This window comes from Chrysochloris asiatica, unplaced genomic scaffold, assembly GCF_000296735.1.
Source record: "Chrysochloris asiatica unplaced genomic scaffold, ChrAsi1.0 scaffold00255, whole genome shotgun sequence".
In the NCBI taxonomy this organism is placed as follows: domain Eukaryota; kingdom Metazoa; phylum Chordata; class Mammalia; order Afrosoricida; family Chrysochloridae; genus Chrysochloris; species Chrysochloris asiatica.
Window position 1 is genome coordinate 615,430 of NW_006408773.1, and position 19,845 is coordinate 635,274.

Sequence of the window (19,845 nt, forward strand, 5' to 3'; positions counted from 1 at the left end):
GCTGTCTAAAGAAGGTATTTGAAATAAGAAAATCATTTGTCTTGCAGAAATCTATCATTCATTCTCCAGCATCATTTCTATCACCAAGTCCAAATTTTCTAACTACTGGTCCTTCCTCTTTGCTCCCTAATTTTGCATTCCAATCACCAGTAATGAGCAATACATCTTGATTGCATGTTTGATCAATTTTAGATTGAAGAAGTTGGTAGAATTCTTCTATTTCATCCTTACTGGCTTTAGTGGCTGTTGTATAAATTTGAATAATAGTGATATTAACTGGGCTTCCCTGTAGGTGCATGGATACTATCCTATCACTTACAGCATTGTACCTCATGACTGATCTGGATATGTTCTTTTTGACAATGAATGCAACACCGTCCCTTTTCAATTTGTCATTCCCTGCATAGTAAACTGCGGGAGTTCCTGCTCTCTGCGGGGGTCATGGGACATGAGCGAATATGCGGAATTGTCGGGTGACGAAATGAATGAATACAATTGAAAGGCTTTTCAACTTGCTGTGTTGTCTGGCTATTCTCTCCAGCTTCTGCCCCTGCTTCTGCTTTCTTCTTTCTCCTTTCTCTGCCAATTCCTTCTGCCTCTTCTTTCCTCTTTCTCCTTTCTCTGCCTCCCTCCTTCTCCCTCCTGCTTCTATCTCCTAGCTCTGCCATCCCAGCTCAGCAAGTCTTTATTTTTTATACTTAAAATAACACAGTACATGCATTGACACTTTTATCTTTTCTTGAATTATTACACAGTTAGTCACATTTTTGCACCTGGTCCTTAGACAACTTTAACAAGATTACTTTGTGATGTTCAGACTGACCTTCATGTTCTTTCCCAGTATGAGATAAAATTGTTTCTTCTTGTTTCTACTAAAGGATTATAAACTTTCTATCCTACATAATGTGGTATTATTTTCATAATAAAGGTATTCATCAAATCACTTGGAAGCTATGTGGCATAAAGCCCAACTTGGCTACTTGCTGCAAGAAGTGTAGATTATTAAGTCAAAACTATCCTTCACTTAAGTTCATTATAGTCTGCTTGTTTACGCAGGTGTCTGTACATAGGGGTTTGAGAATTCTAGCTAGTGGCTGAATGTGGTGAGGCCTATAGGGGTAGGTCAGCTTGACTCTAAATGCTATCTGCTTTTGTGGCCTCACAAATGCAGTTACTTAGGTTTTCTAATGAAAGGGAGTAATTTACACAATTTCTCTTTGTATTCAATCCATCAAGGCTGAAAGCAATTGCCGCTAAGCTAGTTTTTCCTAAGGTTTGTAGAACTCATAGTGAAAGCTGTGAATATTACCAAATTATATATTTTTATAAGTAAAATTAAGATTACTCCATAGAGAAGGTAGAAAGCAACTTCTGAGAGCTATCTGTTTTGCCAGACCACTTCACAATTTACCGGAACTGTGTCAAGTGGCAAATTGAAGCTGTCCTCTACCCTCTTTGGCCCCCAGCAGTAAACCATGTGGTTGTCAGATTCAAAATGGCCAATACCAGTCCATTTCAGCTTGCTAATGCCTAAGATATCAATGTTTATGCGTTCCATTTCATTTTTGACAACTTCCAATTTTCCCAATTTCATACTTCGTACATCCCATGTTCCAATTTTTAATGGATATTTACAGCTGTTTCTCTTCATTTTGAGTTGTGCCCCATCAGCAAATGAAGGTTCTGTGGGCTTTTCTCCCCTGAGCTTAACTCTATTCATATCATCCTCGTCAACTCTACTTTGGGGAGGCATTTTTTTCCCCAGTCGCATTCCGAGTGTCTTCCCACCTTCTGGTCCTTTATATGACAATGTTTCTCTGCAATTCATAGAGTCCTCAGTGACTAGTGAATCAGAAGTAGTTCATCACTCTTTCTTCGTAGTCTGTCTTTGTCTGGAAGCTCATCTGAAAGCTGTCCACCATGGGTGACCCTGCTGCGAGATCTTTGAAGCAGCAAGATCTTTGAAGCAGTGAGATCTTCGAAGCAGCGAGGTCTAACCACTACACTACCAGGCCTTGCACCTTCAAGATAGCAGATTGGGTAGATGTGTAGTGAGGAGCTCGGTCAACAACAACATGGAACACTGGGCCAAGAGGGCTCACAAGATAGTATTGGAACTCTGAAACAAATATAAATGTATGTTTGGAAGATCAGAGGGTTTACAGCTTGGGAATTTGCAGGGAATCCAGAAAACCATTGTTTTCTGGATCAAGACATTCAGCTGTTCCAGGAGCCGCCATCTTGGGAGAGCATATCTTGATTGTATCAGGATTGATAGTATCAGGAGAGAGCATCTTGATTGTATCTTGATTATATCAGGATTGAATCAAGATTGATATCAAAATATAAAGTGACAGTATAAACATAAAACCAAACAGCCACTACCCGTCTGTCTGTCGTGCTGTGGTGGATTGAGTTGCTGTGATTCTGAGGGATCTGCCCTTTCATAGTATTGTCTATTTCTGATATTATGTTATTGATCATTTTGACCTCTTTCTGTAGGTTTTGAATTGTTTCCAATGCTGTATACATCTGTTTTTATTGTTCCTATAGCACTTTTCTGACTTCTTCCTTGTTTTCTCAACTCCACTGTGAAGTGTTTTGAAACATTTTATAATCATTTTTCTGAATTCCTTCTTAGGCATTTCCAAGGCCTGTCCTCCTTCCAGAATGGTGTCCAGGTCTACTTCTAGGTCATTTGTCTCAGACATTTTATCTTGTTTCTGGACTTGTGCTGATATAGTCATCTGCTTTTGCTTCTTAGACATGTTTAGTGTTTATCTGTGGCCTTAATACTTATTTGAGTATGTGTTTTGGTATTTTTTATGCTTTCTGATTTTTTTCCAGTAAGATGTGATCAGGATGTATGCTTCCCTTTTCACTTTTCATATTGCTTAAGTCAGAGTAACTTTCACAGGTGTTGTCTGTGTCCCTGGCATATGGCAGTTTGTATTGGTTCTTGCCTGGGATTTGGTGTTTTATAGAGTGTGATTGTAGCTTGACTATATGGCATCAGTTGCTGACTCTTCTTGTGTAATATAAGGAGACAAAGAGTACTCAAAAGGCAGAGGAGGGGGACATATAACAGCAAAATAGCACCAGCGGAAAAAAAAAACAAGAGAATGAAAAAAAAAAAGAATAAAAAACAACAAAAACAAAAACTAGACTGAATGCTGCAGTCTCTAATCACAGAAAAGGGAGAGTAGGGAGAGAAGATTAAAAAAAAAAAAACCAAAAAAAAAAACCTTAGCCTAATATGAGTATGACTTTAATGTCCTCTCTTCATCTTCTTGATTTCCAAGCTGCCTGAGATATTTCAAGATGCCAGTGTTTGTTGTTATGCTATATCTCAGGCTTTAATTTAATTTTTGGCCTGTTTTCTTTTTAAACTCTCTTTCCCTCTCTTCAGCCCTGTCCTGCCCTTTCCCATATTAAAAAAAAAACAAAAAACAAAAAAACAGAACAAAAAATAAACAAATAAGAAACGTTCAGGGCCTGCTCTTTGACTGAGTATCTGTGTACATGTGTGGCAGAAGAACCCATCAGTGGTTTGGGTAGGGGGTGTCCACTTGCTCTGACTCCCCCTTTAGTCACCAGAATGGAGGTGGGCAAAAAAGGGGTGTGCCAATGATCAAATACCAAAAAAAGAAAAAGAAAGAAAAAGAAAACCAGAACAAAGCAAAACTAAAAAAGTGTATTGTCCACCTTTGCCCAAAGATTCCTGCGGCATTTTTCTGTGGTGTTTCTGCTAGATTATTATTATTTTTTTTAAACACGCAGGCATATATAATAATTTTCATTACCAAAGGGCACATTTTGCAAGTCTGCCTCCTGGACACTATCTCTTAGTCCCTCTCTTCCCATGAATCTAGAATCCTCCTCTCCATTTCCCCATTTCTGCTTCCATGTCTGGTGTCACTGCTTCTCTGAATAAGGTCCCGCATTCCACTTGTGCTCTTCTCTCTTGATGGTCTTAAGGACCCATGCCTCTGGACTTTAAGATTATCCACTCCCATGTTTTTGTAACAAAACTTCTACCTTTACAATTGTGACAGTCACAATTAGTCATGATAACAATTACTCACTATTGAATCATAAGAATCTTATCTCCATTTCTTTTAACCAGACCCATCTAGACAAGATGTAAGCTATTCAGAGGGGACTCTTTCTTCCTCTGCATACTATTAAACTAAACTCCCTCTTGAAACCCTGTAAGCCTGTCCCTCCGTGCCTTTATCACCCCCTCATTTTATTTAGCCAAAGTCTAAGATGCTCATCCCTATCTAACCTGTGTACAGAGGGGATAGCATTGATACATGATTTGAAGACTCCTTTCCTCTCTGATGGTATTTAGAGTTACTACCTCCATAAGTAGGAGCTCTGGTAGCATAGTGGTTACGAATCGGACTGTGAACCTTAAGGTCAGCACTTCAAAACTACCAGCTGTTCTGCAGGAGAAAGATGAGGCTTTCTGCTCCCTTAAAGATTTATAGCCTCCGAAACCCTGTACAGGGTCGCTATGAGTTGGAACCAACTCCGTGGCACTTAACAACAACAACAACAACAACGTCCATAAGTATAGGTAAAGTTCATGAAATTGTAGCAATTTACCCTTGTTTCCTTTATAAAAAAAATATATATTTTTTATCTTCCTCTAATTGAGTTCTGATTATCAAGCCATCGAGGCCAGGTGAAATGGGTATTAGCTTCAAGTTTGGGTGTTCTTATGCATCTCCCCTCACTTCATATCAGCTGGATGCTTCACACTTATCTCTAGCCCTCTCTGGCTATGTCCTTGTCCATGGTCTCAGAAGTCCCCAGGTCTTACCACACTTTGGACCAATTTTGGACCTTCCTCTTCTGTCTTTCATTTCTAGGTCAACGGGAGTCAATGGACTATGGTTGAACTCAGCCAATTTCTTCATTGCTGCCTATCCTCCTCTTCTACTCACCAGTCGACAGATGTGGTCACCAACAAGCTTACATGCCTGCTTATGTGTTCCCTTTGAGTGGGGTTTGTCTTGAAGGAACTTGATTGATTGCCTTGATGGCTTCCCAGTGAACAGCTTGCTTATTCTTGTAGTAGCCAGTCATACTGACATTTTTGTTTCATTTTTTTTCCCTGATGATATTTCTTTGAAGATGTATCTTCTGTCACTCTAGCTGTTCCAGTGTAATAGGGTTTTTCAAATAAAATAAAAATATCATAGGAATATACCTTACTGGCTACAGAGGCTACAGAAATTCAGTCATGGACACTATGAACTGGAAACATTCCTAGTGTGACCTGGAATAGCCTCTATATAATCAATTACTTGAAGCCTATAGCAAATGACTTGTCTAAAATCTCTAATTAAACCATTGGCATAGCAAGGCAAACCTATATTTTCTGACTTCTAATTCAAACAACGTACTGCATTAGACAAATCTGCTGTACAAGACCTCTTTAAAGTGCTTAAGAGAAAAAATGTCAGTTTGAGGACTAAGGTACACCTGAACTAATCCACGGTATTTTCAATAACCTCATATGCATGTGAAAATTGGACAGTGAATAAAGAAGTCCATAGAAGAATTTCAGTTATGTTGTTGGAGGAGAGTACTAAAAGTACCATGGATTTCTAAAAAACAACAAACCGATCTGTGTTGGAAGAATTATGGCTAGAATGCTCCTTTGAAGTCAGGGTGACCAGATTTCGTCTCTTATACTTTGGACATAATATCAGGAGGGACCAGTCCCTGAGGGACATGATGTTTGGTAAAGTGGAGGGTCAGTGTAAAAGAGGAAGACTCTCAATGAGTTAGATTGGCACAGCGGCAGCAGCAATGGCTCAAGCATAGAAATGATTGAGAAGTTGGTGGAGGATCAAGCAGTATTTTGTTCTGTTGTGCATAGGTTTGCTATGTGTTAGTACCAACTCAATGGCCCATAACAAAAACAACAACAAATTCTATGTTTATTGTAGTACACTGAAATATTTGCTGGAGATGTTTGAGGATGAGGATCCAGCTTGCCATAGAGGCAAAATAGACATTTACTTATATCATAAATTTGAGAATTTTCAAAACTTCTTGATGAGGACTTCTTGAGTCTTTTCCCTAACAAAGCAGGAATCTTAGACACTTGCATCACAACCAAGGTGACAACAATCAGCAGATGACCCAGATTATAATATTTATAGAGGCCAGAATAACTAGGACGGTCTTTATATTTTAGAGATAAAATGCCTTTGAAAGACTGGATGTAATATCTTCACTGAAGCAAATTTCTTTGGTTAACCATCACATCTGTAACAGAAATTTTGGGAAATATGCAAAGTCCACTAATACATGTCTTATGGTCTTTGAACATAAAGTGACATGGAAAATTACCAGGGGATACCACCAAGGATTTAAAACATGCAGTTTAGAGGTCAAAAAGTGTAAAACCAAAGTGATGAAAAGCAAAAATTAGACCAATATGGAAGAGAAGAGACTAGCAAACAAGATTGAGATGGAAAGGCAGGAGTTCACATAAAAGGGGCAGGAATTCTGTCTTAGTTCCTTTAATGGGGTTGCCAATCAATTGAGCTCTTTCTGTTGAGGCAAAAAATAGCAAAGCCCGATTGACAGATTTTGTGAATATTTTAAATAGGATATAAGGTTCCAATGAAATATGTAAACGTAATATGCAAAAGTATATTGCTGATGCACCACCAAACTCAGATAATCAAGTCAAAAAACTGTATCTACAAGTATGAGGAAGAGCAAATAAAAATCAGAGTGAGAGGGGCAGTCTAATAATCAAATGAAGTCAGGATACCTTCCTTTTGTTCAAATTATGATGTTCTTGATGGTGATGGAACAAGCCTCATTTAAGAAAGGAACCATGTTTTAGCAAACAATTGCATTCCCAAAACCTAGTACAGTGCTTGTCACATAGTACAGGTTCAATGAAAGTTTATTGCATTAACAGATGAATGAGCAATTAAAGTATGTTTTATGTTAAAGACATATTCTTCTGAGCTTGGTGATTGACCTTCCCATTGCTGTTGAGTCAATTTCATCTCATTGGGACCCTATTGGACAGAGTAGATGTTCATCATAGGGTTTCCAATGCTGTAATCTTTATGTAATCAGCCTATCACTGTTTTCTCCCATGGAGGTCCTGGTGGTTTTGAACTGTTGACCTTTCAGATAGCAGATGAATGCTTAACCATTGCACTACCATGGTTCCTGGTGATTGGCAATACTCAAACCTCTCCCACTCCCCAAAACACAAAAACAAAAGTTTAAAACCATAGGATCAAATAGAACTGAAGTCAGTAAATCTTTACAGGAATAGACTGTCACATAAATTCTCTTGAGGAGCAGCTGGTGGGTTTGAATTTCTGACATTTTAGTTAGCAGCCACCACCACATCTCTATAAGTTTGCCCTACTGTGGTGATTGGTGTGTTGCTATGTGTCGCTTTGGGCTAATGCGTCATACTGCAAAGTCATTTGAACTGTAAGGTTGGTGGTATAAGCTGCTTTTTGGCGTCCCTATACAGGGTTGCAGTCAGTTGTAATCGACTTGACAGCACTTAACAACAACAATGATGCTAAAGATATGCCAGTGGTATTTAAAATATCAGCAGGGTCATCCATGGTGAACAGGTTTCAGCTGAGTTACAAGACTAGGTCAAACTAGGAAGCAGGAGAGGTGGGCTACTTCTGAATGGTTAGCCACTGAAAATCTTATGAATAGCAGAGGAATATTCTCAGATGTAGTGTCACAAGGTGAAAACATTATGAACAGCAATGAAACATTGCCAGATACAGTGCTGGAAGATGAGCCTCTCAGGTTGGAAAGCACTTTAAATACAACTAAGGAAGAGTTGCCTTCTGAAAGTAGAGTTGACCATAAAGACATGAATGGAGCAAAGCTTTTAGGATCATCATTTGCCAAAGGGGCACAACTTACAATGAAAAACAGCTGTAAATATCCATTAATAATCAGAACATGTAATATATGAAGTACAAATCTAGAAAAATTAGAAGTTGTCAAAAATGACATTGAACACATAAAAATCAATGGCCTAGGAATTAGTGAACTGAAATCAACTGGTATAGACTATGTGGAATCTGATAATCATATGGTTTACTATAGTGTGAATTACAAATTGAAGAGGAATGGTGTTTCATTTACTGCCAAAAATAAATTTAAAGATTTATCTTGAAATATAATGCTATAATACTAATAGGATAATATCCATAGGCCTACAAGGAAGATCAATTACTACCACTATTATTCAAATGTACACACTGACCACTAAAGACAGTGATGGTGAAGTGGAAGAATTCTACCAATTTCTTCAGTGCGAAATTGATCAAACATAAAATCAAAGTGCTTTGATAATTACTGGTAATTGTACGTAACATAAAAGTTGGAAACAGAAAGAATCGGTATTTTTAAACTATGGCCTTGGTGATAGAAATAATCATGGAGATCACATGATAGAATTTCACAAGACCAACAATTTATTTATCACAAATACCTTTTTTAACAACATAAACAACAACTATACACAAGGACCTCACCAAATGGAATATACAGGTATCAAATGACAACATTTGTGGGGGGAAAATGGTGGAAAAGCTCAATATCATCAACCAAAACAAGGCCAAGGGCTGACTGTAGAGCAGGTCATTGATTGATCATATGCAATTTCAGGTTGAAACAGAGTAATATGAAAACAAGTTCATATATACCTTGAATATAACCCACCTAAATTTATAGACCATTTCAAGAACAGATTTAATGCATTACACACTTATGACCAATAACCAGAAGAGTTTTGGGATAACATCAAGAATATCATACAGATATTCTTTAGAAAGCTAAAGGTGATTAAAAAGACAGGAAAGAAAGAAAATAATAAAATTGATGTCAGATGAGACTTTGACACTTGTTGTTGAACCTAGAGAACTTAAAGTGAATGGAAGAAATGAAGAAATAAAGGAACTGAACAGAAAATTTAATAAGCTAGCTTATGTAAAGTAGCTAGAGTTAGAAAACCAAAAGGGAAGAACATGCTCAGCATTTCTCAAGATGAACAAACTGAAGATAAATTCCAGTCTTGACTTACAGTATTGAAAGATTTTTGGGAAAATATTGAATGATGCAGAAAGCATAAAAGAAGAAGGAAGGAATATGCAGTGTCACTGTATCAAAAAGAAATGATCTATGTTCAACCATTTCAAAAGATTGTATATAATCAAGTACTGAGGGTACAGAAGAAAGAAGTCCAAGCTGCACTGAAGACACTGGCAAAAAGCAAGGCACCAGGCATTGATGGAATACAAACTGAAAGTTTTTAACACAGTGATAAAACTTTACAGGCACTCACTAAACTATGCTAATGAATTTGGAAAATAGCTTCCTGGTCAACTAACTGGGAGAGATCCATATTTGTGCCTCTTCCAAAGTGAGAAGTCATTGAACAATGACTTATTAATATCACATGCAAGTAAACTTTTGCTGAAGATAATTAAAAAATGGTTGCAACAGTGCATCCTCAAGGAATTGCCAGAAATTCATTCCAGATTCAGGAGAAGATATGGAACTAGGGATATCAGTGTTGACATCAGATGGATCTTGCCCTTCGATGTAAAGAAAACAAAATCGTCTCAAATGGAAAAATAAATAACATCATGATAAATGGAGAAAAGATTAAAGTTGTCAAATATTTCAATTTGCTAGGATCCACAATCCATGTTCACGGAAACATAATTCAAGAATTCAAAGGACATATTGTACATATTGTATTAGGAAAATCTGCTGAAAAGTCAGCTTTAAAGTGCTCTAGAGAGAATATCAATTTGAGGACAAAGGTTCACCTGACCCAAGTAATGGTATTTTCAGTCACCTCATGAATATAAAAATTGCACAATGAATAAAGAAGATCCTAGAAGAATTAATACATTTAAATTATGATGTTGGAGAATAATGTTGAAAATACCATGGATTGTCAGAAGACAAATCTGTCTTGGAAAAAGTATAGCCAGAATGTTCCTTAGAAGGAAGGATGGCAAGACTGTGAGTCTTATACTTTGGTGGACATGTAGTCATGTGGGATCAATTTCTGGAGAAGGACATCATGCTTGGAAAAGTAGAGGGTCAGCGAGAAAGAGGAAGGCCTCCAACAAGATGTATTCACACAGTGCAGCAACAATGGGCTCAAACATAGCAACAGTTGTGAAAACGGCGGTCTTGGGAAGTGCTTCATTCTGTTGTGTGTGAATTAAAACTGACCCAACAACACCTAAAAACAACAAAAGTTAGCAGCCAATGCTTTAACCATTGTGCAACTAGGACCCCTGTGATTGGTTATCAGTACATAACAATATCAAAAGGGTATGTAGAACGAGAAGAAAATAGCAGAAGGAAGTAGGAGTGGAGTTTGAGTGTATGACCTGGAAAGCCTAGAAAAATATCTGAAAGACAGATGTAATATAGCTCATTATTTTGCTGAAGATTTGTGTTTACTTATTTTTTAAAGCTTTTATTGTGAATTGAGTGACAGTTTACATGGGAGAGCATAGGTTTTTGCACTCATCCTATCATATTTTGTTTCACTGCAATGATTACAATCCCCTCCATGCACCATTAGTTAATAGTATTTGCTTCTATTCCCTCTTATTTATTTATTTAGTACACAAAAACACTCAGGAATATATAATCATTTAAACAATCAGAGGGCATATTTTACAAGCCAGCTTCTTGGCCTCCAGCACAGTCTTTCTGTTTCCATGAGTCCTCAGCTGCTCTGTCTCTCCATGCCATCACCTCTGCCTCCATCTCTGATGTTATTGTTTCTCTGGTTAGGGTCCCAAGTTCTGCTCATGCTCTTCTCTCTTGATGGCCCTAGGATCCTTTGTTCCTGGAATGTAAGATTAACTACACTGGGCAAGTTCTACAAGCCCTTTTATGTATTCCAATCAGTTATAGACTGAACATTTGCAAGCTTTCTGTAATCATGTCTCACGATATTCCTTTCTATCACACTTAAGTGTCCATTTTACAATAGTAGGCAAGGGAAACCAATATCCATAAGACTGTCAAAACCTTAACATTTCCCTTCTTTGACCCGTTCAGATTATGCCACAATTCTTGTTTCACAGAGCCCTGTTGTTCCAAAGTTGAGAGTAAGTCACTATTTACCTCTTTCCCGTTTAGCCCTTGCAAACCTTTCTAAAGTGTTCCCCTATCTACCTTGCTCTCTATTCCCCTCCCCGTTTCTTGTGTATTGCCCTCCCTTCGTTGTATATTGCCCTCCCAAGCATCCAAATTATGTTGTGTCTATCCACTGACCTGTGCTCTACTGTCTTCTCCCTTCGACCCCTGGTAACCAACAATTTTTTTTTTCTTCTTTTAGCATCTTTTCTTAAGATTTCACAATGATGGTCTTATGCAATATTTGTCCTTTTGTGACTGACTAATTTTACTCAACATACTGTCATCAAGGTTCATCCATGTTATGTGTGGTTTGCAGCTTCATTGTTATCCTTCAAGGTAGCATAATATTCCATTGGGTGCATGTACCAAAATTTGTTTATCCTTTCTTCCATTGATTGGCACTTAAGTTGTCTCCATCTTTTTGCTACTGTGAATAGTGCTACTATGAACATTGGTGTGCATATGTCTACTCGTGGTCAGCTCATATTTCTTGTGAATATATACCAAGTAGAGGAATTGCTAGATATAAGATATTTCTATTTCAAACGTTCTAAGGAAGCACAACATAATTTTCCAAAGCAGCTTAACCATTTCACATTTCCACAAGCAATATAGGAGGGTCCCAATCTCTCCACATCCTCACCAGCATTTATTGTTCTCTTATTTTCTGAACTTCGCTGTTACTGCTGGTATAAGAAGATATATCATTTTTGTATTGATGTGCATCTCTCTCTAGTGGTTAAGGACTGTGAACATTTTCTCATGTGTTTGCTGGTTGCCCAAATGACTTCGTTGATGAAGTGTCTGTTCATGTCCTGTGCAGATTTTTTAATTGGGTTATTTGTTTTTTCCTTGTAGAGGTTTTGTAGAAGACAATAAAGAAGGAAAAGGTCAAAATGGATGTCAGAAAAGACACTGAAACTTGCTCTCCACCATAGAGTTGCTAAAGGAAATGGAAGAAATTATGAGGTACAAGAAAATTTCAAATGTCAGCTCAAGAATATAAAGCAAAATATTATAACCAAACGTCCAAAGAACTGGAATCAGAAAACCAAAAAGGAAGAACACCCTCAGCATTTCTCAAGTTGGGGGAACTGAAGAAAAAATTCAAGCATCGACTTTCGTTATTGAAAGATTCTCTGGGAAAATTATTGAATGATGCAGAAAGCATCAAGAGAAGATGGAAGGGATACACAGAGCCACTGTACCAAAAGGAAATGGTTAATGTACAACCGTTTCAAGAGGTAGCATATGATCCTGAAGGAGGATCAAAGGAATTGGCAAAGAACAAGGCACCAGGAATTGATGGAATAAAAATTGAAATCTTTCAAGAAAGTGAAGGGGCACAGGATGCACTCACTCATCTCTGCCAGGAAATTTGGAAGACAACTATCAAGCCAGCAGATTGGAAGAGATCCATATTTGTGCCCATTCCAAAGAGAGGTGACCCAACAGAATGTGGAAATCATCCAACAATCTCTTTGATATCCCATGCAAGTAAAGTTTTGCAACATGCTGTCTGCAAGAGACACATCTCACACACAGAGACAAAAACAGATTAAAAGTCAAAGGATGGGAAAAATATACCAAGCTAATTGCAATAAAAAGTGAACAGGAGTGGCAGTACTAATCTCTGATAAGGCAAAAAACAGCATAATAGATAAAGATGGACATTATTTCATGATTAAAGGGACAATTCAACAAGATAAAATAACCATAATAAATATCTATGTTCCCAGTGAAAGAGCTCCAAAATATATAAAGCAAACTCTAATAGATTTGAAGAAAGAAATAGATGAATCTGCAATAATAATGGGTGATTTTAATACACCCCTTTCAAAAATGGATAGAGCAACCAGAAAAAAACTTGCCAAAGACACAGAAGAACTGAACAACACAATCAGCCAACTGGACCTCATAGATATGTACAGAGCATTCAATCCAACAACTGCACATTACACATTCTTTTCCAGTGTTCATGGAATATAACAAATCTCCATAAAGTTTACAAATATCAAAATACTACAAATCATCTTCTCAGACCACAATGCTATCAAATTAGAAATCAACAATAGGAAGACCAAGGAAATCAGGTCAAATACATGGAAACTGAATAACACCCTGCTGAAAAGCGACTGGGTAGTAGTAGAAATTAAACTTGAATTCACAAAGTTCTTAGAAATAAATGAGAATGAAAACACAACATACCAAATCTTTGGGACACTGCAAAAGCAGCGCTGAGAGGACAATTTATTGCAATAAATGCACACATCCTTTGATCGATGGGGGTCTTTCTTCCTGTGCTGTGGGAAAGCTATGGTCTCAAAGCTGTACTTTTTTCGGGTGCGCACCCACCCACCTGAAGGTGTCCGGGCTGGGCAAAGAAGGAGCAACAGGGAAGAGGAGGAAAAAAATGTGTAGAATCCCCCCACACCTCCTTTTGCAAATGTTACTGTGCTGCTTTTAGCGCTGGTTCCCTGTACTGGTCTGGCTGTAGCCCTGTCCTCTGCCCTCTGCCCTGGCAGGATGGCCGCTGAGGAAGTCCCGTGTCTTGACCGTTTTTAAATCACAATATTTTCCTTTATACCGTTATTTTTCCACTGACACTTTCAGGAAACTGATGCCCTGACCCTTATGCTTGACCCAGAGCTCTGGTGCTGTTCCATTAGACCTGCGTCTATGGATTTTCAGCCCCTCCTCCACTGAGCCTGTCCTACCTGACTGCTCTGCAGCCGCCAAATTGGAAGTCCCTGTATTTACTTTTGTATAATATGAGATTGTGTGTTTTTGTGAGCATACTTAATAGTTTAAGGAGATCTGGTAGCATAGTGGTTACGAATTGGGCTTGGAACCTTAAGTCAGCAGTTCGAATCTACCAGCTGTTCTGCAGGAGAAAGATGAGGGTTTCTGCTCCTGTAAAGATTTACAGTCTTGGAAACCCTGTACAGGGTTGCTATAAGTCTGAGCCGACTCCACGGCACATCACCACCACCACTTTATAGTTTAGAGTGTCAATGTAAACACGAATTATTATCAATGTGGGCCATAATTGAATCAAATTATGTTTGTTTTTCCATGGGGCTTTTGTTGATATAGAATGGGTGTGAGATATACAAAGATTGTTTAAATCTGAATATATTTCTTTTCTTCAAATGAAAAGAGCTAATGAAAAGGCATTTCTTGTTAAACTTATTATGTCATTATTTGCATTGAAAAAAAAAGAGAGGTTTTAAGGTCCTCATGATCAAAGGGTATAAGCAGAGTCACTGAGTTACCATGCCAAAGTACTTATTGGCCATTAAAATTCAAAGTACCACAGAGTCATCATAATTGTTCCCCACCCATTGAATTGGTTTTTTTTTTTTTTTTTTTTTTGCTGTGTTTCCATAGCTAATTTAATATTGACCTCAGATTCTAGTTTATTTTAACTTCATAAGAGCTACTTAAAAAATGCATGGTGAGCAAATAAATGAGTAGATGAACAAGAAGGTATTCACCCTTATAATAAAAGAGATATTTTGATGTCTAACGAATACCCATTAAACAAAGAAAATAGATCATAATCTTCATTCCCTGAGTTAACTTTTTAAATTCCTTTTTGAAGTTTGATGATGTCCTTGGCATTTAGAAGAATGGACTGCTTGGAAATGAAAATTAATGTTTTAGAAAATAATGATTTACCTTAGTTCTGTATGGGTTTCACATGTGCCTCCCTCACTTACTTGCTATTATTAACTTTGTATAAGTTATTTAATCTTCAGTATTTTATTTTCTTGTTCTATAAAGTTATGAAAATAATATTTTTCATTGGTAATATCTTATGAGGTAAGTATAATATTAAATGTAAATAATATAATAATGGTGCTTGGCACATAGAATGTATTCAATAGATGCTGCTCATTATTTTCATTTTTATTAGTAGCTTGATGGAAGTCTTTAGGTAGAGCTAATGATTTGTTGGGAGAGACTAGACAATTCTTCTGTTTTTGTCATGTTGAATTTAATGAGTTGATAACATAATTCCAGCAATCTGTTTAAAATGTATGATATCTAATCATTTTCTTTCTCTCTTGTTTTGTTTTTTCTTTAAATTGTTCATTTACTGTTTATACTCAGATACTCAATTTTGCATTCGGTAATACATACACATTTTGTTTCATCTAATTGACTGCAAGCCCCTCAACACCCTGCTTCCTCTCCTACTCTTTCCCTGTGTTTCATGTCTCCATTATTCCTTCTAACTCTTCTGAACTTTGTACTTGGGTAAATGCTGCCATTTTAATCTCAAATTGCTGATTATTGAAAGGTCTGCATACCTCCCTGGTGTTATTGATTCCCTTATAGACCTGTCTACTGTTTGACTGAAAATTGAGCCATGGAGGTGAGTTAATTTCCAGATATGAAGTGTGATTAAGGGCCATAGTCTTTGGGGCTCCAGCAGTCCCTATCCAATCACTAAATCTGTTTGTTTACTTATGATTTTGACTTTTGTTCCATCTTTTTCTCCTACTTTGTCCATGATATTCTAATGTTATCCCCTTAATAGAACCATGAAAAAATTTGTTAAATGGACTAATGGAGCATATGATCATCCATCTCCATAACCCTGTGACCGGAACTAGATGATGTCTTGACACTAACTGTTCTATATGATGATATATTTGGAGAGTAACTAAATTGCAGAGAGCTTTCTCATCGTCAATAAAGCACAAGTAAACAATTTTCTGTTATCCTCTGCTTACAGCTAAGATCCATTTGTTGTCAGCAATGATATCCCTAGTTCCAAGTCCTTTTCTGAATCAGGCTTGAATTTCTGACAGTTCCCTGTCAATGTACTATTGCAGCCATTTAAAAAATATCTTCAGCAAAATTTTACTTGCATGAGATATTGTTGATATTGTTGGACGATTTCTGCTTTCTGTTGGGTCACCTCTCTTTGAAATAGGCACAAATATGGATCTCTTCCAATTGGTTGACAAGACAGCTATCTTTCACATTTCTTGCAGAGATAAGGGAGCACCCCCAGTGCTACGTCAGTTTGTTGAAAGATTTCAGTTTGTATTCTGTCAATTCTTGGTGCACTGTTTATTGTCAGTGCCTTCAGTGCAGATTGGACTTCTTTCAGTACTATTGGTTCTTGATAATATGCTACCTGTTGAAATGGTTGAACACTGATCATTTCTTTTAGATACAGGAGTATAGAATCCTTTAACATTGCAAGTAGAAGATTAAATGTTTTTCAGCTTGAGAAATGCTGAATGTGTTCTTCCATTTTGATTTTCTAACTCCAGGTCTTTGCACATCTCATTATAATACTCAATATAATTTTCCTCAATATAATTTTCCTCAATATAATGTCTTCTCAAGCTGCCTTTTGAAAATTTCTGTTCAACTCTTTTACCTACTCATTTTTCCATTTGCTTTAGCATCTCCAGGCTGAAGAGTCCCTTCCGATATCCATTTTGGGCTTTACTTTCTTTCCTCTGTCTTTGATTAACTTTTCCTTTCTTCCTGGGTTATATTCTTGATGTCATTCCAAAACACTTCTGGTCTTCAGTCATTAGTGTCTAATGTATCAAATATGTTCTTGAGATGGTCTCTAAATTCAGGTGGAATATATTGAAGGTCATATTTTGGCTCACATGGGGAGAGCAATATACAAGAAGCAGGAGATGGCAAAAGAATATTGAAGATAGTTGAAGACAAAGGGAGGTATGCGTAAGCTAAAAGATACAGAGGTAAACAGTGATATATACACAACCTTGTAAAAAAATGTAGTCTGCCTCTCCTTCCTCCAAGTCTGTCTTAGTCTGTAAGCTCCACTGAAACTTGTCCACCATTAGTATCCCTGCTAGTAATTACAATGCCAGTGGCATAGCTTCCATCACAGTAATATGCAAGCTAGAACAGTATAGCAAACTAACAGATGAGTGGTGATATATTTCATATATGTGATGTCATAAAACATTTGCCTTTTTTTGACTGACTTATTTCATACAGTGTAATTTTTTCTTCAAGTTTCGCCCATGTAGTAACATGTATCAGGACTTCATTTATCTTCATCACTGAGCAGTAATCATGTAAGGAACCCTGGTGGCACTATGGGTTAAACATTGGACTTCTAAACATGGTGTCATTGTTTCAAACCCAACAGTTGTCCCATAAGATAAAGATGAGGCTGTCTGGTTCCATAAAGATTTAAAGTTTCAGAATCCTTAAGGAGCAGTTAAAATCTGTCCTATAGGGTCACTATGTATCCACATCAACTCAATTGCAGTCAATTTCATTTTTTGGTTTTAGCATTCATGTACCACTTGAATGAATGTACCACAGTATACACTACTTTTTTTTTTTTTTTTCATTCATCCACTGATGAACTTTAGCTTATATCCACACTTGGACTATTATGGATAGTGTAGTAATGAATACTGGAGAACTGCGGTCCTGAAGAATATACATGGGACTACTAACCCCAAGAAGAATGAAGTTCTTGACAACTTCAATCTCTTCTCCATTGATAAGAATGATGTTTATTGGTCCGGTGGTGAGGATTTTTGTTTTCTTTACATTAAGTTGTAATCTATACGGAAGGCTGTGCTCTTTTATCTTCATCAGTAAATATTTTAAGTCCTCTTCACTTTCAGCAAGCAAGGTTGTATCATCTGCATATCTCAGGTTGTTAATAAGTCTTCCTCCAATCCTGACGCCACATTTTCCTTCATAGAACCCAGCTTCTCATATTATTTGCTCAGCATACATATTGAACAAGAATGGTGAAAGAACACAACCCTGTCGCACACCTTTCCCAATTTTAAAACATTCAGTGTTCCCATGCTCTGTTCGAACAACTGCTTCTTGGTCCAGGTACAGATTTCTCAGAAGTACAATTCAGTGTTCTGGAATACTCATACTTTTCTCTATGTTGTCCATAGCTTGTCATGATCCACACAATTGAAAGCCTTCCCATAGTCAATAAAGCATACGTAAACATCTTTCTGATATTCTCTGCTTTCAGCCAAGATCCATCAGACATCTGCAATGATATCTCTCGTTTCACGGCCTCTTCTGAATCCAGCTTGAACCTCTGGAAGTTCTCTGTCAATGTATGATTGTAGCCGTTTCTGTATTACCTTGAGCAAAACTTTACTTGCTTGAGATATCAAAGTGATTGTCGGATGATTTCCGCATTCCATTGGGTCACCTCTTTGGAATGGGCACAAATATGGATCTCTTCCAATCAGTCGGCCAGATAGTTGTCTTCCAAATTTCTTGGCAGAGATGAGTGAGTGCCTCCTGTGCTGCCTCACTTTCTTGAAAGACTATCAACACTCGCTGAAGCAGCAGTCAAGAGATCAGACGACGTATTGCATTAGGCAAATCTGCTGCACAGGAACTTTTTAAAGTATTGAAGAGCAGAGATGTCAACTTGAGGACTAAGGTGCGCCTGACCCAGGCCATGGTGTTTCAATAGCCTCATATGGATGCAAAAGCTGGACAGTGAATAAGGAAGATCGTAGAAGAATTGAAGCCTTTGAGTTGTGGTGTTGGAGGATAATACTGAAAGTGCCATGGACTGCCAAAAGAACCAATGGATCTGTTTTGGGAGAAGTGCAACCAGAGTGCTCCTTGGAGGCCAAGATGGCTAGGTTTCGTCTCTCATACTTTGGACACATTGTCCGGAGAGAACAGTCGCTGGAGAAGGATGTCATGCTGGGTAAGGTGGAGGGTCAGAGAAAAAGAGGAAGACCCCCAATTAGATGGATCAGCCAGGTGGCATCATTGATGGCGTCAAGTGTGGCGGCGGTGGTGAGGTTGGCCCAGGATCGGACATTGTGTCGTTCTGCTGTGCATGGGGTAGCTATGAATCGGTTCTGACTCGATGGCACCTGACAACAACAACAACTAACCCCAAGGTCTGCAGTTTAAACACACCATTCACTCTTCAGAAACCCTATACAGAGTCACTATGAGGTGGAACAAACTCAATGACAATCAGCAACAACAACAACAATTCTACTGGGAATGTGATAGTATCTTATAGTTTAGATTGTCATCTTTTGTAGAGAAAGCATTTGAGGAGGAAGCTAGCCAGTGGTGAGAGCTAAAGCTAAAAGAGGAATAAGAACACATAATAGAAGGAGTATAAACATAAAAGCACTTACAGCCTTAACCTTGGAGAAAAAGTCACATTTCTGGAGTCAGAGGAGAAGAAATATTTGACAAAATCAGTAGAGGAGTCAGAGAATTGGAATATAGTCAAGGGAAACAATAGCTTTTAGAAAGAATAAATAGTTTTGAATATTTCTTCAAAGGAATTAAGGATTGAGAAGTCTATTCATTTTCTTCCAGATTGCTTATTGAGGGCAAGAGATTAAATTTTGACTGTATTTACATATATATTCCTAGTCTACTACCAGGCTCATGGTATGTTGTCAATGTTCAGTAAATGAATTAATGAAAAGTACATTGGAGTGAAGAATTCATGGGGGATTTTAGTTACTGAAATAGCATCACAAAAGGTAAAAAGTAAGCAGATAGTGAAATGTGGGGTGGAAGTTGAGAAAATGCTTATAGAAATGGTGTGAGAATTAGAATGCTAGCTGAAGGGAGTAACAGGGTAGTTAAAAAGGACTTTTTAAAATGATGTGG